Raw genomic sequence first — 24568 nt, 5'->3', positions numbered from 1 at the left:
GTCTTTGTACGTAAGTACGTTCTTTTCTTATAATTAATATTAAAAACCCACTGTGGGGACCTCCCCCCACAGTCTTTTGCCGTAAAAACCCACTGCATGCGTGTGTGCATTACTAACGCTTGTTTTCTAGATGATTATCATCACTTGAATTAGCAGTAGAAAGTTCTCCATAGGTGAATTTTTAGTCTGGATCCGCCATTGGTATGAAACAATTGCAACATATCTCTGAAATATATGCATGCTTGCAATATGCGGTTTCAGCGTAACATCTCCTTGCTGCTTGAGAGAATAGAGACTCATTGGTGTGTCGAGTTCACCGGAGGCAACGGCTCTGCAGTGGCGGCGGGGAGGCAGCGGCCGCATGATGAGGAGAGGGTAGCTGCGGACTACGCCTGGCAGGGCCGGTAGCCGAGTGCCGCGACTCTGAGTGTGGTCGCAGCGGGTGCCTCACGCATGGTCCTCGTGGTGGTCATTGCCCCAGGAACGGATAGGAGCGAGTGGAGAGAAGATTATTTTTTAGAAACTCCCATGCCGATAGGAGAGGGTAGTTGGGCTGACATCGCAGCCCACCAACAGCATGTCTGGGTGGACAAATGCCCGCTTCCCAGCATTACCGTAATGAAAACCCTGCTTAGACACTACTCCAAAAAAAACCAGTGAGTTTGACCTTGTTTATTATTATATATAAACACTCTTTGGTTTTCTACTCGTATATATTTTCATGTAAGGGTTGTATATATAAAAAAATTGAAGGAACTAGAATTACTGTGAACTCCTACATGCAAACATAGCTCACTTGGTTGGAAGTACACAATCAGTGATTCCTTATGTGCTTCGGTCACCAAGCTCTATACATCCCTGGTTGCTTTTCCGCCAAGTCTGATGATGTACCCGGTCTTGGTTGGGCCTCATCTTCGCCATCCTTGGCCTACCCTGGTTATAGCAGGCTCTTACGTGGGCAGTGAGGTGCTCCAGGTCCATATGACCAGTAGCCCGCAAAGGACTTGAATGATTAACCAATCGAAGGCTTTGTCCTTTAGGTGCCTACATGCCGATGCAGTCTTTGGTCTTTCGGGTATTGAGTATCATTAAGTCCTGTTAAAGATAAGGATCTGCAAGCTAGCGAATCTGATGCGCCTTATCATCCCCACTCCGTCTGTTACACTCATAACCCTTGGGTCACGGATCTTGACAGTTCGGTTGACCCCTCCTTCGTCTTCAAGTCTTGGCTATATATAAAAACATGCATATGGTTGGTGTCTTCTTGGTTTAAATAACATGTTCTTCATCCTTGATGTTTTCAGATCTAGTGAACATCTTTGAGTGTCATCACCTGCATGGTGTCCTTCGCCCAACACCACCAACTTCAGCGACGACGCTTGGAGAAGGATCTTTGGGTAAGTCCCCTTGGGCATCTAGATGTAGCAAGGGCTGCGCCATAGTGAGTTCAACTGTTAGGCTTCATCTGTCATCCTACTCTCGCTGGGGACTAGCACGGAGGAGGCCAAGGGTTGCCCACATGAAGAGGAAAGCTAAGGTTGAACTAAACGGAACAAGGAGACGTTGGAATAAATTTAGGAGTAAATGGCCAACAATTTATCATCTGTCACTATGCAGCCCACCGGGAATTTATAGGCCACACCTAGGGGCATGGCAAAATTACAAGCCACCTCTGCCAAGCAGGGCGCCATGGTATAGGAAAATAGGGGCACTATGCACATTCTACGCTCCTTCCCCCAACCACTCCTCAGACGACGCAGGGAAATCTATCTTCGGGGACCACCGTCTTTAGTTCCCCCTCCCGACGGCGTCATGGCTGCATATGATGAGGTCTGCCTTACGCCTGAGGGGCTCGTTGAGTGGTGCTCATCCTGCAAAAACATGAGATCAAAGTTACCCTCACTAGGTCCGCCGAGGGGTTCGGCAACGGCTCTTCTGAGAGACGGTTCATGGTACGGGCTTTGGACGAGGTTAGGGCAGGGTAGCACGTTGAAGGCACCCCGCAATAGTAAAGGAAGTACGGTAGCTTGCCCTAACACAAATGAACTTGATGTGAATCCACTATATTTTTGCTGAGAATAGGATCCACATGATAAAATCAACCCGCATATGTGAGATGTTTGCTTTTATTTTTTTTGTTTGTTGAACATATGGTGGTACTCTCCCTTGAAGCCCTCACTTGTTTTCAAATCAAATTAACTTCCAAATCCCTTCGTTGCAATGGGACAAAAGTCTCTTTAAATGAGAAAACCCCTTCGGCTCAATCTCCCCTGTATTCTTCTTTGGCACGTGGCACACCGGCCCACTCCTTCAACCCTCACTTCCTACCGCGTGAGCCGGCATACCCTGCACTGCCCAGTTGGAGGCTTGGAGCAGCCCGTCTCCCTCCCTCCTTCTCAATGACGACCCGGCGCCAGCCATTAGTGTGTCTCTTGACCCTCCCCTATATTCTTCCTTGCATCACCAAATGCTTGTCGGGACACACCACTGGACCTCTGCATTGGAGAAGGGAGAGCATGAGTATGCACCAGCTGTCCCCATAGACATGTCATGTTACCCCCCTGCTCTCCTTCTTCCTCTGAGCGCACAGCGCAAGCAATATCCAGCTCTGCCTGAGATCTCATTGGTGCCATCCTTGAGCTTTATACACTCCGCATGTTCCTACCCTCATTTGAGCCTCGCATACAAGCCGACGCATTCAGCTCACGTTCACGCACCTGGAAGACCAAGCATGTGTTGTCGGAAAAGATCGAGGCGGGCAAAAAATATTCGTTTACCCGAACACCATGATGGCCGGCCTATAGATAGGCTTCCCTAGTAACTCCTCTGGCATCACAACACATCCACAAGCTTAGGCAAGGCCACGATCACACCATCTCCTCCTCCTCTCCTCTACCCGCCCATTTTCTTCTTTACCTAATCCGGGACCTCTGCCACCACCATTGCCACCGTGCCTCAATTCTCCATCCCTAGAGCATCCCTGGCCGATCGATGAAGCTGGTGAATCCAAGACCCATTCCCCTAAATTCCCTGCCACTTCTAGCTCTATCACCCTCTATGTTGCCCTGCTGCCGTGTTAGGCCCACAGCCGAGCCATATTGCCATGCCATTGCCGCCCATCACCGTCGGCACACCAGCACCAATCACGGCCGCACTTTGACACACCAACACACCCCACCACCTCACACTTGCAAACACGGCACAAGGCATCGCACGCGTGATAGCACATTACCACGCTGCCGTACTCGTTATGGCTAGCGAGCCACAGCTGCCGCCACAACACCCAAGTTTGACAATTTATTGTAACCCATTAATTTGCATCTAAATTGCACACATCTGTTGTTATATAAAACACAAACTAAAATATGTCTCAAATGAATGTCTAAATTATCAATGTGCTGCTATTGACTAAAAGAACTAAATAACCATAAAGTAAACTTTATATATTTCTTAATTACTAGGGCCCTCCACTATTAAATTCAAAGTAATGAACATAAATGTTATGTGTCACCATGTACATACATTAGCGATAAACGTATAATTTACCAGTTCATCGATTGCCCTTAATGAACAGCCTACCTATGACTATGAATTCACGTTTAGTTTTATTTAAACTTTATAAAAGTAATTTTTGTATGTTGTTAATTTGGATAATTTTATACATTCTAATGAATCTTATGACATATCAATACTAGTAGTTTAATTCTAAGAACTTCACATGTAAAAAACTATAAATAACTCTTTGATATAGAGAAGTGAAGAAATTGAGTGCCGTGGTGCAATATAAAGCAACTGTTGATTCTAGTGCAGTTAGTAAGAGTGGAGTCCAAGATGTAAAATCTATGTTTTAATAAAATGTAAAAGGGAATATTGAGTAAAAGATATATAGTATAAAAGTACTAGAGTTTTGTCTTAACACATAGTAAGTGGTAATGTGCTATCTCCAGCGTGGACGCGTGGTGAACAGTGTCCTTTGCTGTTTGCTGTCGTTACTACTTGCTGCCCTCTGCTTCTGGTACGGTATGTCCTGATGAGGTTTGACCCTATGTCCTTGGCCCGTTACCACTTTGTCACCCTGTGAGCTTTTGTTGCATTCTTCTGTAGTTATTAATAAGTGAGGTTGCAAATAAAATAGGTGAACAAATACCTGACACACTTAAAGCATCTTCGTTCTCTCTGATCCTCTGATGAACAAATATCAAGGAGCAGAAAGGTGGACAGGTGGTCCATCAACAATATCTAAGCTAGCCGAAAGGCTCTTATCTCCGGTACTTCAAGGTTTATACTAATAGTAGTACCTTCCCTTTCATTAAAGTACCTGAGAAGAATCATTAGTTAGTGTAATCCCTCACTCAACCTTAAGATTCCATACGAGTATGCATTTCTTTGTTGTCACTCAATCCTTTCGTACCGTATTCTTGGCACAAGGCCTGACTTTAGCCCTTTTGTCTTTTGCATGCATTGGGCCATCCATGGATTCCTTCCCAGATACACAAGTTGCTGTATACATGCATGTATTCTTCGTTGCACCAGGTAGGCTGCTAGCTTGCATTGGTGCCCATGGAACAGAAGAGCGCAACCTCGCTTGGTGTGAGTGACAGGTGATCCGGTAGAAAGAAAAAGAGCCAACAAGGTTAGTGCATGCTTAAATTACATGTTTAATTGCTTCGGCTGTTGCTGCTCAATTGGTTACATTGCCTGCTAAATCCCCTTGTGCCTGCTAGATTGCATTAATTTCTAAACGAGGACGGAGATAGATTGCATGGCCGATCCAGTGGCTATTGTGCAGAAGATCATCGAAATCGCCATCATAATCAAAGATGCCGTAGAGACAGTTAAGGAGAACAAGGAGGAATGCCTTGGCATACGGAAGCTTGTGTGCAGACTGCAGAGTCAGTGATCTGCTGTCCCTGCTGAAGGAGTCGGAGATGATGAAGCACCGGGTGGTGGGCGGCCCTCTGGAGGACCTTGGGGATGCCGTCAGCCGCGCCAACGATGCAGTAACCGCCTGCCAGAAGAAGAACATCCTGTGTGACTGCTGCAAGGCCGGGAAGATGTCCAAGAAGCTGAGCCAGGTAAAGAATGACATATCACAGGGCATGATGCTGGCCATCTTTGCTAGCCATGCCGCGGCGGCAGTCTTTGTGGCACCAAAAGGCCAGCAAAGTTCCTTGAATTCAAATGTGTTTTTCGTTCGTACATATCAAACTCGTCCCCTCTCCAGACATCTGCGATCCCATCCTCCTGCTGTTGCTGAAGATCTTCCGCTTAGCACCGAACATTCTCGTTCACCTGATGCTGTTGCTGGTAATGGTCTCCTTCCTTGTCTTCCCACACAAGAACCTCCTTCTTATGCTCCTGTTATTGCAGATGATGTACCTAATAATCTGGAGCCTCCTCCTATACATATATCACCACTACCAGACTCCCATCCTCACACAAATGTAGCTCCTATTGAGTCCAAACACCTATCTCATCATCCGGCGAAACAACCTCCGCTGCTGCCACCGTCTCCTCGTATACCTACAAACATACCACCAGCAACTACACCTCCTCCATCACCACCACCACCATCACTTTCTGTTCCTACGTATGTAACTTCTCCTGTGTCTAAGCACCAGCCCCATCCTCCACCCACACGACCGCAACTACCACCACTGTCGCCAGTTCCTTCTAGTCCTCACAACACAAGTACAGACGCTCCACTTGTACCTCATGATTCCCCCTTACAGGTACGATTTCTTAGTTACTTACACTTTTCCTTCTCAATATACATGATGTAATTCATCTGTCGTCCAAAATGTATGTATTTTGTTCTCAAATACGCAAAAGATTTGCGCATCTTTATAGCAAGGATAAGAATAAGAATGCAAGTAGAATAGCAATGTTACTCGGACTTTAGCCACTGTTCATAACAAATTAAGAAAGGCTCCCTTCCTTTTGCACCAGGCAAAGAAGACTCATTTTCTTCAAATTAGTGATCGGCTAGATTTTTCTTGCTTGATGTCGTTTTTTTAATGTTATCTCTTTTTATTTAAATTCATTAATATTATCAATATGTACATGACATGGCACCCTCCTGTTTTTTGTAATACAACAAGAATGTCAACAAGATAATCTTCTGGTTCTCTACAACCCCCCCCCCCCCCCCCCCCCCCACCCCACCCACACACACAGATACAAACACACTAGTTGTGGGGAAAGACTACTAGAATGACACAACACATCGTTTGTATAAATAATTCTACATGGGCAGGATTATTTAGGCAGGATTACTTAGGCAAGTGTCCACAGAATAAAAAAAATATCATAACACCTACTCGTGCCTCATTGAAAACTTCTGCTGAGTTCAAAGAAAATCATAGAAAGATGAAAAGAGTATTTTATTTTAGCAATTGCACAATGGACTCTAAAGTTCCATTTCAATAATAAAACAAAATAGGTAACGTTCAATATAATACCTGTTTCCATAACTTCTAATGTAGTACCGCATAGTAGAGGAATATCATAATAATTAGTAAGCAGACATATGATAAACTGCTTTTGTGTGCATGGCTCTATAAATTACATAAAAGTAACATTTGACAATAATCCATATATTTCTTGGAAACCTAATGATTTTTTTGAGTTACTACTTAAGTGTAGCAAGCCAACCTGATTATTAATTTGTTTGCCCAAGATATATACAATGATATTCCGGAGCCATATGATGATATACTCAATGATATATAGGTCATGATAAAACATCCTAAACATGAAATGCTGTGATTAGGTTGACAACTTTTGTATTTTTTTCATAATTTACTATTTTTATTGTAGAGTCCTATAGAGGTTCCGTTGCCTGTTACTAGTTCTGCATCCATGGCTTCAGCAGAAGATGCAAGGTTAGTTATCTGGTATATTTATTGGAGCACTTCTACTTTCATATTGCCATAAAACATTTCCATATGTACATTGTTAGTGTATTTGAGTGCAGTAGGATAATTTTTTAATTATTTTACTCATATAAAAAGTGTCCTTGTCGTTACTGAACTGCAGCGGCATATATGATGAAAGAAAAAATAAGCCAGGAGAAACTGAGGGACCTCCTTTGTTACCAGGTATGGTTGCAATTTCTTTTGTGTGTATTTTTGGCAACTCCCATTCATGCATCAGTGGTTAGGTAATAAGGAAGTTAGTTTCATCATAGAAAGCATCTTTATGTTTGATCAAATATATGTTGATTTCTTTAAACAATACCAATATTGGCTCTATCCATATTATAATAGTTTTCTTTAAACAATACCAATATTGGCTCTATCCATATTATAATAGTAGAACTCTTGTTTACATAAGCTTTCATAAAAACATAGTTAAATATATTACTCCCTTTGTACCTTTTTGTTTGTCACTAACAAACATAATAGGAACAGAGGGAGCAGCACATGTTAATAAAAAGCTAGTTGTTGTCAATGCCATATGTTGAAATCTTGAAAAGGAAATATATAGAATGTACATAAAAATGGGAGACTGGGAGTATTATTATCAATGTTTATCACTTGGTAGTTAGCTCTCTTTCAAATTGTGTTCTTACTATCCTACAAAGAATTCTTGGTTCGAACAAACTTGCACACTTACAAAATCTAAATTAAACAACGTTGGTTGTATATGTTACTTATGTAACAGGTTTAACAAAGTTCAGTTTATCTGAGTTGAAGGATGCTACACATAATTTTTCAGAGAAAAATAAGATTGGATCAAGTGACTTTGGTATTTTCTACAAGGTACTGCATATATATATATGCTTGGCATGCTATTTTCTACGAGAAAAATTTTACAAACTGAAAACACAATGAAAAAACAGATAACGTCGTCAATCGAACATTTAATAAGCAATATATTAAAAACCTACACCTTTATTTGCATAATCTCTTGTGAAGACACAATTTAAAGTATGTCTTCATTTGCATCAGTTCGGCCACTCGTGGGACATAAAATGCAACCTATCACATTTCTACTTTCTTACGCAAAAATTATTTTCCATATTGTATATAGAAGCTACCAACCTAATTTAATGGACACATGGTTTCTTTTATAGCTTTATTTTCCTAATGAAAATTATACTTATCTTGATTTTATAAATTTCAGGGTGTACTGCATGATGGACTCATGGTTGCATAAAGCAATTTCAAGATCCACCTCCATTTCTTTTGGGACGATTGAGTGCTCAACTTCGTATTGCATCAAAGCTCCAGAGCAAGGATGTGGAGCCTTCTGGGAATAACACCTATATAATAAGAGTTCTGGGATATGGCCACGAACTGATATGGGGGCGGCAAGAGTGTTTTGAAACTCATATTTTTCTCGTCGAAGAATACCTGCCAAAAGGAAGCATGTACAACATTATTTATGGTATCTTCTGATCCTGCCTCTACACCAACATTATGCATATGAATCTAAGTAATCAATATAAACACTAGTAGAGAACAGACCTTTGATCCTCGGCCAAAATGGGCTCTAGTCCCGGAATTTTTTGCCCCCGGGACTAGAAATACCTTTAGTCCCGGTTGGTGGCTCCAACCGGGACTAAAGGTCCCTGCCCAACGGCTACTGCGCCAGACAGAGGTGGCAGGGACCTTTAGTCCCGGTTGGAGCCACCAACCGGGACTAAAGGTATACTTTTACTCCCGGTTTGTGGCTCCAACCGGGAGTAAAGGTCTACTCCCGGGTCGTGACTGCGCCCGGGGTTGGAAAGTTACCTTTAGTCCCGATTGGATCTATCAACCGGGACTAAATGTTCTCCCTTTATAAATCGGCCGTCTCCTCCTTCCTCCCCGAGCCCGAGCTCAGCACATTTTGAAGCTCACTGCAGTAGTGTTCTTGCTTCCTCCCTCCCTCCATTGTTCCTCCATCCATTCTTCGATTCCTCCGTCGATTCTTCAGTTGTAAAGGTTACCAATCTCATACTCTCATTTTTTACCATTTTCTTATGCCATTTTATTCACTATATATATTTATGGTTCTTTATTGTGGTTTTTTTTTCATTTGTAAGCAATTTGAGCTCAAAATCACTTTAAGCTTGCATATTTACATGAAAGAAGGTTAAAGTATATATAAATATAAAGTTAGAAAATAGTTAGAAAATTATAGCAAATCCTTACTAGTTGAACTTGCGGACCGTGTTCAGGTCGGCGAGGATGTTCTCTGCCGAGCGGTAACGGACGTCAAGGAGGAGCTTTGATTCTACGAGGGAGAGCGATAACGGTCGTGGAAGACCGTGTTCCCTTCCTCGTAGAATCGGAGCTCTTCCTTGACCAAGTACGGTGCCGTCCGGTGGAGAAATCCTCGCCGAGCTGATCACGTAAGCAAGGTCAACTAGTACGGATGGTTATTTATTCACATGTCCCGATATCGTCGTAGTAGTCTGTCAATCACCGTACCTAAACGTAGTATATATAAATAAAAACTTAGAAAATAGTTAGAAAATTATAGAAAATCCGTACTAGTTGAACTTGCGGACCGTGTTCAGCTCGGCAAGCATGTTCTCTGTCGAGCGGTAACGGACATCAAGGAGGAGCTTTGATTCTACGAGGGAGAGCGACAACGGTCGTGGGAGACCGTGTTCCCTTCCTCATAGAATCGGAGCTCTTCCTTGACCAAGTACGGTGCTGTCCGGTGGAGAAATGCTCGCCGAGATGATCACGTAAGCAAGGTCAACTAGTACGGATGGTTATTTATTCACACGTCCCGATATCGTCGTAGTAGTCTGTTATGTGTGTACATTCCCATTCTTCTGTTAATTTGCGGAAATATCATATGAATTACTTACCTGCCGCAGTAAAAGACGAGAACACAATGACCATTAAAAATATCATTGTTTAGAGATCTAGATAATTTTATAGTTTGTTAATTTTATTTGTTTATAAAAGAAGAAATTTATAGTGTATTAAAAAATGAGTATAGAGAGTAGATGGCAACTGCTTCCGGGTCCTCGGCCTCTCATGGGTTTCCAAAGCGACTTAGGCCGGGCCTTCCTCTCATTCCATGCGGCAAGTGTCGTGATGAGATGAAGATTGTGATGGAGTACCGAGTGAAGAAGGAGGGTCCCAACAAGGATCGTATCTTCTACAAGTGTCCGGATCGCAATGTGAGTTATTTTATCGTATTTAATGATTATGGTTAGTTTATACCTATTTTCATGATGGTTGTGATTAAAGTTCTAGTTTTTTGTTTTAATTTCAGTGGGATGGCAGTGGACGATGTTCAGGCTTCTACTGGGAGGAAGAGTATGTTGAACTCGTGCAAAAATATCTTGCACAACAGGCAGATACGGCGGCTAATGAGGCAGTGATCCAGTCGAAGAAGCCCAAAGATGTTGCACAATCGGGGGATCTGTCTGTTTTAGTTGAGATTGGTCGCGAAATCCTTGTGCTCCTGAAATGTATTTTAGCTTTAGTTCTTTTAGTGGTAGTTGGGATTGTCTACATTGTAGCGATGCTTTCATAAATTTGTATCTTTTGTGGTGGCACGCATGTTGTATAAATAATTAATTATGATCTAGGTTTTAATATGATATTTATGTCATGTAATGCAGATGAGCCGTCATTGGATGTATAATGCTGATCGCCGCTCACAAGAGTTCATTGACGGCGTGCATTCTTTATTACGTGCGGCCGAGACAAACAAACGCGACGGTTTCATGTGCTGCCCATGTGCCATATGTAAGAATACGGTGGAATATCCTTGCTCAAGGACTCTTCATTCACACTTGTTCAAGTCGGGTTTCATGCCAAACTATATTTGTTGGACAAAGCACGGAGAAACCGGTGTTGTAATGGAAGAAGATGAAGAAGAACAATGGGACGACAATGATATTATTCCTGATGGTGCGTGCTTCAATGATACTGCAATGGGAGAAGCTGAAGAAGAGGTAGTCACAGAAGATGAGCCGGCTGATGATCTTTGTCAGGTCATTCGTGATGCACAAAGAGAATGTGAAAGTGAAAAGGAGAAGATCAAGTTCGAGCGGATGCTAGAAGATCACAAGAAATTGTTGTACCCAACTTGTGATGCAGGGCAGAAAAAGTTGGGAACCACACTAGAATTGCTGCAATGGAAGGCAAAGAATGGTGTATCTGACAAGGGATTTGGAGAGTTACTAAAAATCCAAAAGAAGATGCTTCCGAAGTACAATGAATTGCCCGCCACTACCTACGAAGCAAAACAAGTTGTCTGTCCTATGGGGCTAGAAATAGAGAAGATACATGCATGTCCTAATGACTGCATCCTATACCGTGGCAAAGAGTACGAGAAATTGGATGCATGCCCGGTATGCCATGCGTCGCGGTATAAGATCAGGCGAGATGACCCTGGTGATGTTGAGGGCGAACGTCCACGTAAGAAAATCCCTGCCAAGGTTATGTGGTATGCTCCTATAATACCACGCTTGAAACGTCTGTTCAGAAACAAAGAACATGCAAAATTGTTACGATGGCACAAAGAAGACCGTAAGGTAGACAATATGTTGAGAAACCCTGCTGATGGGTCCCAGTGGAGAGCAATCGATAGAGAATTCCCGGAGTTTGCAAATGACGCAAGAAACTTAAGGTTTGCTTTAAGTACAGATGGTATCAATCCTTTTGGAGAGCAGAACAGTAGTCATAGCACTTGGCCTGTTACTCTAAGTATCTACAACATTCCTCCTTGGTTATGCATGAAGCGGAAGTTCATTATGATGCCTGTGCTCATCCAAGGCCCGAAGCAACCTGGCAATGACATCGATGTGTACCTGAGACCACTTATTGATGAACTTCTCATTTTGTGGAATAAAGAAGGTGTACGTGTGTGGGATGAGTACAAACAGGAACACTTTGATCTGCGAGCATTGTTGTTCGTAACAATCAATGATTGGCCTGCTCTAAGTAATCTTTCAGGACAGTCAAACAAGGGATATAATGCATGCACACACTGCTTCGGTGATATTAGAGGTGTATTCTTGAAAAAACGTCGAAAGGTCGTGTACCTTGGCCATCGTCGATTTCTTCCTGCAAATCACCCCGTAAGAAAGAAAGGTAAGCATTTTAAAGGGAAAGCAGACCACCTGACCAAGCCTCGCAACCGAACCGGTGAGGATGTACTCGATATGGTCAATGATGTGAAAGTCGTCTTTGGAAAAGGACATGGAAGCCAACCTATTCCGAAAGACGCTAACGGTCACGCACCCATGTGGAAGAAAAAGTCCATATTTTGGGACCTACCCTATTGGCAAGTCCTGGAGGTCCGTAGCTCGATCGACGTGATGCACCTGACGAAGAATCTTTGTGTGAACCTGCTAGGCTTTATGGGTGTGTATGGAAAGCCTAAGGACACATTTGAAGCACGACAGGACCTGCGTTGTTTGAGAGAAAGAGACAACCTGCATCCAGAGAAGACAGATGATGGACGCCATTACTTACGTCCTGCTAGCTACACTCTAAGCAAAGAGGAGAAGGAAATCATGTTTGAATGCTTAAACAACATCAAGGTACCATCTGGATTCTCCTCGAATATAAAGGGTATTATAAATGTGACAGAGAAGAAATTCTGTAACTTAAAGTCCCATGACTGTCACGTTCTCATGACGCAATTACTTCCAGTTGCATTAAGAGGAATTCTACCTCCAAATGTACGTCTAGCCACCGTAAAGCTATGTGCATTCCTCAATGCAATTTCTCAGAAGGCAATTGATCCAACTGATCTAGCTAAACTACAGAATGATGTGGTTCAATGTCTCGTCAGCTTTGAGTTAGTGTTCCCTCCTTCCTTCTTTGATATTATGACACACCTCCTAGTTCACCTAGTCAAGGAGATTTTCACTCTCGGTCCTGTGTTCCTACACAACATGTTCCCCTTAGAGAGATTCATGGGAGTCCTAAAGAAATATGTTCACAACCGTGCTCGCCCAGAAGGAAGCATCGCCAAGGGCTATGGAACAGAAGAGGTCATTGAGTTCTGTGTTGACTTTATTCCCGACCTTGACTCGATTGGTGTTCCTGAATCGAGACATGAGGGGAGACTAAGCGGAAAGGGGACACTAGGGAGGAAAACATATATTGGTACGGATGATGATTATTTCAATAAAGCGCACTACACAGTTCTACAGAACTCCTCTTTGGTAGATCCGTATATTGAGACACACAAGGATCTCTTACGATCCGAGTTTCCAGGCAAGACTGAAGCTTGGATTACGCATAAGCACATGGAAACTTTCGGCGGTTGGTTGCGAAAAAAATGTCAAGGTGATGAGAGCATCCATGAGCAACTGTATTTATTGGCTATGCAACCATCATGGCATATCGTCACATACAAAGGGTACGAGATAAATGGGAACATATTCTACACAGTAGCCCAAGATAAAAGGAGTACCAACCAAAACAGTGGTGTCCGCATAGATGCCACAGACCCGAATGGGAATAAGCAGACATATTATGGACGCATAGATGAAATATGGGAACTAGAATATGCACCTACTTTGAAGATCCCATTGTTCAAGTGCCAATGGGTCAAGGTGACCGGAGGCGGAGTAACAGTAGACAACGAGTATGGAATGACAACAGTAGACCTTAGTAATATTGGGTACAAAGACGAACCATTCGTCCTTGCCAAGGATGTGAATCAGGTGTTCTATGTCAATGATATGTCTACCAAACCAAAAAGAGGGAAAAACGATAATGACTCAACCAAAGAGCCAAAGCGCCACATAGTTCTTTCAGGGAAAAGAGTCATCGTGGGAATTGAGGACAAGTCGGACATGTCAGAAGAATATGAAAAGGATGACCGAATTCCGCCCTTCAAAGTGAACAAAGACCCTAGCATCTTGGTAAATGATGAGGACACTCCATGGTTACGAAGCGATCATAACCAAGGGACATACGTAAAGAAGAAGTTCACTGCTGTGCCCACTTGATGATATAGTGATTTAATATAGTGTGTGTTTGAGATATTATGTAATAATTGTGAATTCAGATGTTTATTATGTCATATTTCAAATTAAATCAATGTTTGATTTGGTGGGATTTCTCTCTCAAAAAGGTAAATTAGGATACTGAGTGATGAAAAATTAAAATATTAACGTTAAAATGATGTGAAAACAAATTTCCTGTCCAAAACCAATAATTTTAATAATTTTAATTAAACACTACATTTTTGCATTAACGAAATAATAAATATTAGTTACATTATGTTTTATAATTCTAACAAAAAATAAAAAAAGTTAGGTTATCGATTTTTCCTATGTGCAATAAACAAAAATAAAATTCATATTTTTAACAAAATAATTTTATGCCTTTTATTTAATTTACTATGTATTTAATAAAAACTATTGCATTTCTATTGTATTTAACAAGACTATTGCTTAAAACAGGCGGGAAACGAAACTGCAGGCCACCTTTACTCCCGGGTGGGAAGCCCACCCGGGAGTAAAGGTGGGCTGCAGTTTCGTGGCCCGCCAAAAAAAGCCTTTACTCCCGGTGCGTGTTACCAACCGGGAGTAAAGGTATACCTTTACTCCCGGTTGGTAACACGCACCGGGAGTAAAGGAACCTTTACTCCCGGTTGGTGGCTGGCACCGGGAGTAATTCTCCTCTGCTATATAACCTCCAGCGCCTGGCAGATCGATCTGCTCGTCTTCTTCCTCGTCGAACACCGCCGCCCGGCCTCTTCTTCGACCTCGCGCCGCGTCCGTTCGCCTTCCGTGACACCGGCGCCGCCGTCTTCTTCCTCGTGCGGCCTCCACCGCGCGCGCCCGTGCCCCTCCTCCGCGCTTGCCCGTGGCCCTCCACCGCGCCCTCCTCCGCGCCCGAGGCCCTCCACCGCGCGTTGCCCCACCGCGCCGGCCCGAGGCCCTCCAGCACGTACACTGCCGAGCTTCGAGGTGATATATTCGTCGATCTCTTTGTACATTCGTCCGAGCCCTCCACTGCCGAGTTATAGATCACGTCGAAAACTACAACTTTGGTGTAAGCCATGTCAACGGTCGAGGTCGATTGAAAATTCCAAATTTTGAATCACAAAATCTATAGAAACTAAAAATGAATATTTGGAACTCTAAATGATTTTAAATAAAAATATATCTTAAGGCAAGTTTTGAATATTTGGAACTCTAAATGACAAGTATAATTAAGGATCACCAATGAAATTACTTTAGAAATTAATTAGATCGATGTAAATCCATGGCTTGTATAATAAACACGCTATATATTATTTGGAAACAACGCTACGAACCATCCGCTAATGATCCAGCCCATCAACCGCCATATATTCATCACTATATGATATGCCATTATTTCAAGATGCAGTTTCAATAGAAGAATTTTTTCTATCTTCATAGATCAATGTTTGTTAACGAAATTTTATCCAAATATATTCATGTAGGGTCTTTTTTTTGAAGGATTTGTTGTAGGATATATAATGGTCAAATAGGAACTCAATTTTGATACCCAGTTTATAAACTAAGCGTTTTTTAGTTTATCAAAAATATCACATGTTTCTTCATTTGTGAACTTTGAATATACAGATATAATATATTAATGTTGCTAAAGTAATATGAGCATTACATATTTTTTTCCAGGAAGACTATCTTCAAACTTTATATCATAGCATCAGAGATCGCCTGTAGAAGAAGAAAATAAATTCTTATCATTTCGGAAATAGTAATGGTTATATGAGCAATAAGACACGTATACTTACATTTCATAATGGCTTATACTTATATTATTAACATAGAATTTTCTCATATGATGAATGACTACATGGTTGATCACATGGTACATAGGATCACAACATCACGCACCGACACCGCCCCGGCCCGCCTCACGTCGTCGTCGTCGTCAGCACGCCAGCCCGCCTCACGTCATCGTCGTCAGCACACCGGCCACCGCGCCGACACGTATATATACGTCATTTGTATTCATATGCATTTCGTCCATGCGTTTCTATGTATACGGCGGAGCACCGCCGCCCTCGTTCACCCATGTGTACAGACATATATACGGCGGAGTGGAGCACCGCCACTCTTGTCACACCGCCCTTTCTCGTGCCCTAATTCGCCCTAGTACCGACGTAGTTCGTCCTAGTGTGGCGAATTCCGTCCGTGATCGAGGGGCAAGATTTAATAATGCATATTGTTTGTAGATTTTACGCATGTAATAAGCAAAGATTTGACGTACTATATATTGGTTTTGTTTTTTGAAGCTAGATGGCCGACCCGAGAAATATGGATGAGGAGGAGTTGATGATGAATTTGATCAACACTGGCACTCAAGTTGCCGGCGATGATGGTGCTAAAAATAACGTGCAAGAGGATGTAGATGACGGGAGTCAGTACTTAGCTCTTGAACAAAATGAGCAACAACATATTGGCCAAGTATATATTTTTTATTATTAGCTATATATATATATTATCATATGTCTTATGTGTGCTCATGACATTAAAAATAATGTTTATGTTTTGTAGCCCTCTGGATCGACATCAACAACTACAACGAAGAGTAAAAATGTTCGAGGTCCCAAAAAGCCATTGGAGGGTCGCTTCATCATCTCGGAGTTCAATGTGGATACAGGAGAACCGGGGGGGCCGAATAAAATGAAATTTGTGCACCACTGTGGTTACCTTGTACGGGACCGGCTCCCGATTAGTACCCGTGAATGGAAGAAGAAGACCAATGCTCCTCATATCAGTTTTGTCTCCGATCGTGACAAGGCGTTAATTTGGAATGATGTCTTGGTACATTTCACGCTCCAAACAGATGATTATGATGATATAATAGATGGTGATGAATTGAAGGAGCGAGTTAGGGATTGGGCAATGAAGAAGATGGCCACCCAGTTTCAGACTTGGAAGAAACACCTATACACGACGTATGTCAAGAAGAACATAGCACCAGATTTTACTGTCCCAGGCCCGATCTCAAAGCAGAGGCCCTATTGGGATGAGTTTGTACAGTACAAGACTTCAGAAGAGGGTGTGAGTCGGGTGATAAAGAACCAACGTAATGCCCAACAGAAGACATACCACCATACCTTGGGATCAGGTGGCTACCCGACTGCCATTAAGAAGTGGAACAAAATGGAAGCAGACCTTCTTGCCAAGGGTATCAGACCAGAATCACTCGAGTGGGGAGAACGTGCAAAGAATTGGTTTTTCGCTCATGGGGGAACACTAGACCAGGAGACAGGGAAGTGCGTTTATGGCGCAAGACTGCAAGAAGCAGCAGAAAGATTGTTTTATGCTCAGAGAGCTGCTGCTAGTGGTGTGTTCAGGCCCAACAGAGAGAAGGATGAGCTGACATACGCCATCGGGACTATTGAACATGGTGGCCGAACTAGAGGCAAAGGAAGTGTCTCGTGGGAGCATGGATTCCCTCAGGACAGACCTTCCTACAGAAGTCGCCAGAGAAAGAAGGAAGAAGAGGCACACCGGCTCCAGAGGTTGGAGGAAGCGGTGCGTGAAGCACAGGAGCGGGAAAAAAACCTTGAAGCGAGAATGCAGGAGGAAATCAAAAGGCAAGTGCAAATAGCAGTGAGTGCAAGCAAGCAGGCATCAGAGCCAGGAATCAACATTAGCCAATCTGTTCAGTTGAAAAGCAGCTGCGCTTCCACGGAGATACCAAATCAAGGGGACACAGGACTGCGCTTCCCTGTGGATGACGTCACTGAACCTTGTACAACGTGTGAGCTACACATTCCGAAGGAGAATTCCACAATCAAGGTGGCTATCGGTCTTGTTAATCCTATCGACCGAACCAAGACACCAAGGATTCATGGGAATATAATCCAAGAAGGATATGCCACCATCTCGGTAGATAAAGCTGAAAAAGGTTTTAGTGATTTGCCTCTTGACATTCCTGGAGGTGATGGCGAGAAGACTCTAGGAGAAGCGGAGAAGACATTCATTCTATGGCGCAAGCGCTACATCATCATTCCAGGGATGTCGGCTCCACCTCCTTCTGAACTACCTCACCATAGGTACGTGCGGATGAAAACACTACATCATTAATTTGTATTGGCTTAAATAATTAACAATCTGCTCATAATAATATGTCATTCCTTTTTTTGTAGCAGATCCTCCCCCAACCTAAATCCAATTGTTCAATCGCCAGATCATCATAGTGCTCTGTACGATGACATTGTGTTGGAAGACGAGGCTGCATCCACACCCTCTCCAAGGAGGTCTCCAACGCCACAGCCGCCACCTCCAAGGAGGTCTCCAACGCCGCTGCCAACACCTCCAAGGAGGTCTCCAACGCCTCCCCCGCCCCCGCCTACCAAGAAGCCTAGCAAGAGGCCAGCCCCTCAAACGAAGAATCAGTCCCCGCCTGCAAAGAAAGCCACCGTGAAACCAAAGGCTATTCCCAAAATAATATCTGAAGAGAAGGAAGAAGGAACTGATGCATATAAAAAAGACATGTCTAGATTCTATGACAAACTTAAAATGAATCAAGAAGCAAGGAGAAACCCAGAGAAACCGTACTTCTTCGTAGCTCCGGATATTTTAAGAAAAAAGGTGACTTCTTACCAGCATCAACAGCGGGAATCTCGTAAGCCGTCCAAATCAACGTTATCAGACTATGACCGCACTCTCACCAAGTCAATTGAGGCGGCACAGAAAAAGAAGCGGGCAGGGAAAGGAGTTGCCCAACTCGGACAACAAGCGCACCAATCAATCCCCCCGCTAGTTGTTGGTAATGAATATGGTTCGAATTTAGGATTAATGCATCAGGCAAACATACCTCCGGATGTCGATTTGGATCACCTTGGTGAATTTCTTGATGAGACTGGTCTCGACCTTTACCAGATGTTTGGTGATGGAAAAATTGAGAGTGCGGCGGAGGTTGATATTTGGAAGAAAAAATTTGTACTAGGCCAGAGTCTATACAACCCTCAAGCCTTATCTGATCTGGGGACGCAAATGTACCTGCTAAACAAGTGGTACATGCAGGCGTCTACCAGTGGAGACTTCTGCGTTGGTGTCAGAATTAGAGACGAACATTGGTTCCGTGGCGATGATGTTATGTATGTTGACTTTGCAGAATTTCATCAACTATGCCACCTTACCTCTCTGGACAAAGTTATCATTAGCTGCTATTGCCTGTAAGTAATAATTCTTTCGATCTATTATTAAACTCATCATATGTGTGCATATGCATATAAATTATCCTAACAAGTACTATATATATGCAGATTTACAATGACAGAGCTCAGAAAGGAAGGCTGCAATGAAATTGGTTTTGTTGATCCCCATATAGTATTCAAAGACCCAATTACTCCAATGACTAATTGGAAGTCTGAGTCAGAGAGTAACATCATGAACTTCTTAGTGAACCAACGCCACAAGAAGGATATACTCTTTCCCTATAACTTCAAGTGAGTGTTAATCATGTCGATCATAGCCTTAATGGCTCATATGTTGATTCTAGTTAATTAATGAGTGTTATGCGTTATATCCTATAAACACATGCAGCAATCACTGGATATTGATGGACATCGATCTGGTGAAAAGTCACTTGATAATCTATGACTCGATGAGAAAACCACAACAAGACTACCAAGATATGATAGATATTATCCAGAGGTAATTTCGGGATCTCTAGCAACTATATATACACACAAACATGATGATTAACTATATCTGATGACGTGGCAAATTTTTTATTGGGCAGTGTTTGGAAAACCTTTATTGAGAAGCAACACATGGAAAAATGCAAAGCGCCACTGAATGTAATCCCATTGAAAGTAAGTCCCCTGAATCGCATCATCTTTATTAATTAAACATATAGCTTTCACCGGATCACCAGATTGGATGACAAATCTTTTTCTCGTAAAGTGGTGTCTGAGGCAGGAACAGGGGAACAACTACTGTGGTTACTATGTTTGCAAGTTTATCAAGGTGCTCTCCCAAAGAACTCCTACAGAGAGACTCAAAGTACGTTAAAAATACACTATATATTCATTTAATTATTATTATTGATTGTGTTACTATGTCTTTATATATATATATATATGTACATATATTAATTTATTTTCCTTTAATTCAAACCTGTAGACTCGATGGTTGGAGGAAAAGGTCATACGGCAAGACCAAATCAAAGCAATTCAAGAGTCTATAGCCGGATTTTTTAATGAGCAGGTCATCGATTCCAAGGGCGAGTTCTACTTCGACCCAACACTGCCATTGAAGCCAAGCTAGAGGATGAGAAGAAACTTGTTATGTCACAACAACTATAATGCAATCTTTTGTAATATATGCATATGAAATAATATAATGTAAAATACACATATGCATGCATGCATGTAAATATATATATGATGCATGCATATATATATATATATATATATTTCTATGCTTGAATTGTGTGATTTAATACGTTCATTGTGCTTGAACCGAAACATACTATATGCGCATATAAATGTATAATTAGCAGCGTACAATACGACTTCGAAAACCTATTTTGAAAAGAAAACAAAAAAATGAAAAGAAAAGAAAAAAGAAAAAAACCTTTAGTCCCGGTTCGTATTACCAACCGGGACTAAAGGTGCCGGCCATCGTGGCATGTCAGGAGGCACCTTTAGTCCCGGTTGGTGTTACCCACCGGGACTAAAGGTCCTCCTTTAGTCCCGGTTCCTGACCCGGGACTAAAGGACCCCCCCTTTAGTCCCGGATGCTTGCTCCCGGGTGGGGAACCGGGACTAGAGGGGGTTCCCCACCGGGAGTAAAGCTCGGTTCTCTACCAGTGAAAGTTGCTTCAATGCAATTTGTACTTAATCTGCAGGGCGTCGACTTCGTTGGACCTCCCGCTTCCACATAATCCAAGGCTTAGCCCGTGCCCTACATTATCTACATGGGCAAAACATTGTCCATATGAATGTTAAACCGGCCAACGTCCTCTTGGATTCCGATATGAATCCTAAGTTAACTGATTTTGGAATAGCTAGAATCTTGGAGAGACCGGTGATTCATGACAGCAACATAGCCGGCACAGTGTAAGACACAATTACCTAAACTACCCATTAGAGTTAGATTGTGACACACATCTCTTTTACGCTTCTTTCCTTCATCTTAACTTATTTGTTTGACATCTTCCATTTTTATTTAACTGTTAAGGGGATATATGCCTCCCGAATATATCTTGGAAGGTACTTTGTCGACAATGTATGATGTGTATAGCTTTGGTGTCACCCTCCTCGAGACCATTAGCAGTATGTGCAAAACTGAACCCGCTCGTCACCATGCTTCTGTTCCATGGGTAAGTTATAATTTACATGCACGCACACATAGTATGACACATCAGTTGCCATTATTTCTCGTGAAATTTCTGCCTATGCAAATGGATGGCATGGATTTGCGGCCCAATTTGGTTCCTAGAAGTTGCCTGACAAATGGGATCCTTCTTTTTTTTATAAAAAAAAAAGGAAAACTGCAAGTGGCGGGGGATTGATGGGCCTTATGCATGCTGCTTTTTTCCCTTCACCTTGTTTCACTTTCACATACATGTTTTCTTTGTATTGGTTCATATTTATTCATTATGTTGTTTTTTCTCACAAAACGATGAAGAAATAAATTTTGAATTAAGTTCTTGCAAAGAAGCCACATGGAATTCACAAATGATTAAAAATTCCGTGGATAAGTGAAAATAAAATAGATTTTTCATGGTGATAATACGCATGCACAAAATTCATGCTTTCATTCATAATTTGCAAGAGAAGTAGAACATCTTCAGCGCTATTTCGCAGTCATGTCTGTTAGTGAATAAAAATTTGCATTGGTATGTGCATGTTTTCCTATCAGGCTTGGAATGTGCGTGAACATCAACAAATCGGTGAGCTATTTGATCCATCCATGTTCGAGGAATCTCAGCTGACAGAGATAAAAAGGTGCTTGGAGATAGGACTACTGTGCACTCAGTTTGAGTGGGCAGAGCGGCCTACCATGGCATCTGTTCTTGAGATGATTCAAGGCAAGAAAGAGTTAAAAACCCCGAGGCAACCGGAATATACCAAAGAAAGGGTCGTAGATGCCAAGGGGGGCAGCCATAAGTTAAGAAGTCGGAGGTAGCAACACACCTAGTAATGTAGCCGTTTGTGCGAGATATCTGTAATGGATAATAATGTACAGTTGTAAATATAAGTGACTCGCTTGTACGTAATTTGTAAGTGTGTGACTTCATTCAGTGGTGGCAATAAACTGGCAGTTTCTTATTTTGAATAATTTGTATGTGTTTTACTTGTAATTGTAAGTAACAAATTTATTTGGAATTTACACCATAAGGGTGAATTTTCAGTAAAATCACATTATCTTGGTCTTATCTACGAAAACGTCCCTAACCTAAATAAGTTGACTTTGGAAACTAAAAGCACCTATGAAGATCAAAATCTTCATGTGGTACATGCGAAGAGGTGTCATCCTAACCAAAGATAATCTAGCCAAACGAAATTGGCAAGGTAGTAAACAATGTTGTTTCTGTCAGGAGAATGAAACGATACAACATCTGTTTTTAGATTGCCGGTTTGCACACCTGACATAGGCCACTGTATACGCAGCCTGGGGGCTCCATAGACCTCTCAATGTGTCCAATATGTTCGGCGGATGGCTAGATGGGCTTAGAAAAGACTTAAAACCATTAGTTCTTTTGGGAGCGGCAGCTATATGTTGGTCCTTGTGGCTCTATAGAAATGCAGTTATATTTGAAAACAAACAGTCTTCCTTTCTGCAGGTCATTTACTCAACTACGCACGTACATGGTCTATCCTTTAGAAGCCTATTTCCTAGGAGGTGGTTGTAGCGGCTTCTCAATTCTTGGCGCAGGTGGACAAGGAGTTTACCCGGGCACATGGGTGGCGGTCTTAGTCTACGGATTGATAGTCATTAGGGTGCCCCGAATTTATTCTTTTCTTTTTGTTTCTTGCTTTGGGCTGTGTGCCTTTCAGGCAGAGTCCGGGAGGATTTCAAGATGTTGTATCACCTTGATGTAACTTTCTTGAAATTAATAAAGCTTCCCTTTTTCAAAAAAACGTAACATATACTGATTCTAGAAACATGGAAATCTCTCCCGACCCCTGCGGCTCCTGGCTCCCGGGCAGCATGGGCGGAGCTCCCCACCCCCACCGCCGAGGCCTCCTCCTCCCCACCCCCTTCTCCTCGCCGCTGCTGGAGCAGACCACCGGAGGCTGGTGGCCGCAAGGAGGGCGGCGGCGGGGTGCTTTCTCTCCGTGCACACGGCTGTGGCAGGCCTGTGGTGCCGCCGTCGTTGCTGCCGTCGAGTCTGAAGCCCACTCCGCTGTCCAGGAGCACGGATCCGGGACATGCCGGCATGGATCTCGCCCCCGCGCTGTGGCGGTGGCCAAATCCAGCTTCTTCCTGGCTCGGGCCCCAGGTCCAGACTTGGGGGCACCGGGAGGCTCTCCGGCAACGTCAGCGACAGCTTGGTGGCGGGTGCTCGTCGGAGGGTGGGATGGGTGACGCCGGGGTGGCGGTGAAGGTGTTATGTGCCGGTGCGCGGTGGAGGCGGAGGCATAGCTGCGCCACTGCTGCTGCCGGCTGCAACAGCCGCGCTAGCGCGGGCTCGGGCGCGTCAGAGGGCAGCGGCGCGGCGGCTTCTCCTTGTGTGGTGGAGCATCAGTTGCTCATGCAGCTGTGCTGCAGTTCCTCGTATGCATGCCTCATGCTTCTTGGGGCATCCGTGGTGCCCGGCGATGGCCAAGCTGACATCGGTCCTGGTCAACTGGCGCGGCATCAGATAGCCTTGTTAACAGTGCTAGCTTGGTGTGGCAGCGGCAGCTGGTCGGAGGCGGTTCACCGCGGTCGTGGCCATGGCGGCTGGCAACGCTTTGCGTTGGCCATTTCGGTATGGCTGCGGCGGCTGCTAAGCTTGGTGAGGCTGTGTGTTCGGTGGCAGCAGCAACAGACTACTACCAACCTTGGAGCGTGTCGGATTGTTCGGTTGTTGCAACCATTGCGAGCATATGGTAGTGTCGTGAGTTTTCCTTTGTAAGCGATCTGCAGTGGGCTGGATTCTGTTGGCTGGCAGTGGTCCGTATGGACCGGCGCGATAGTGACTAGCCACGCATGCCTATGGCTGGCTTACCACCGCTGCGACAACCGGCAGGAGGTGACCCTTTGTGCATGGCGGCCTGCAGAGGGATGCTCAAGCCATTGCCTTGAAGCTTGGTGGTTGGCGATGTACGGTGATGGCGGAGTTCCTTGCATTGGTGCAGGAATAAGGTGTTGTGCTTCCACGGTGGCTGGTGTTAGGCAGGAAGGAGGCGGCTTGTAGGCCGGCGTGGCGGCGACAGGTTTCGCATGTCTGTGACCTTGTCATCGCTGCAGCGATCTCTTGCCTATGGTGGCTTACTGTGATCGTTGTCTCGGTGGCTTGTCTTCCTTAGCGTTGGCAAGTTGGTGTTGCAACAATGGCACTCTTTGCACTTGGGTGTTTCCTTTGGTGGTTGGGAGACTTTCGGGCGAAGGCCCTACTCGGCTTCCTGTCGACGCTGGCAGTGGTGACACCTTTGGTGCCAGGGTCCTCATTGGAGGCATTGTCATGAGGTCTCCTAC

General features: G+C 43.5%; 1 pseudogene; it reads left to right on the top strand.

The window, feature by feature from the left end:
• The first annotated feature begins 4762 nt into the window (after positions 1-4762).
• Positions 4763-23858, top strand: LOC136533335 (uncharacterized; annotated as a pseudogene).
• The last annotated feature ends 710 nt before the right edge of the window (positions 23859-24568 follow it).

The sequence above is a fragment of the Miscanthus floridulus genome, unplaced genomic scaffold (genome assembly GCF_019320115.1).
Source record: "Miscanthus floridulus cultivar M001 unplaced genomic scaffold, ASM1932011v1 fs_858_1_2, whole genome shotgun sequence".
Lineage (NCBI taxonomy): Eukaryota > Viridiplantae > Streptophyta > Magnoliopsida > Poales > Poaceae > Miscanthus > Miscanthus floridulus.
The sequence above is the reverse complement of the archived record's forward strand: the minus strand, read 5'-3'. Positions and strand labels throughout refer to the sequence as shown.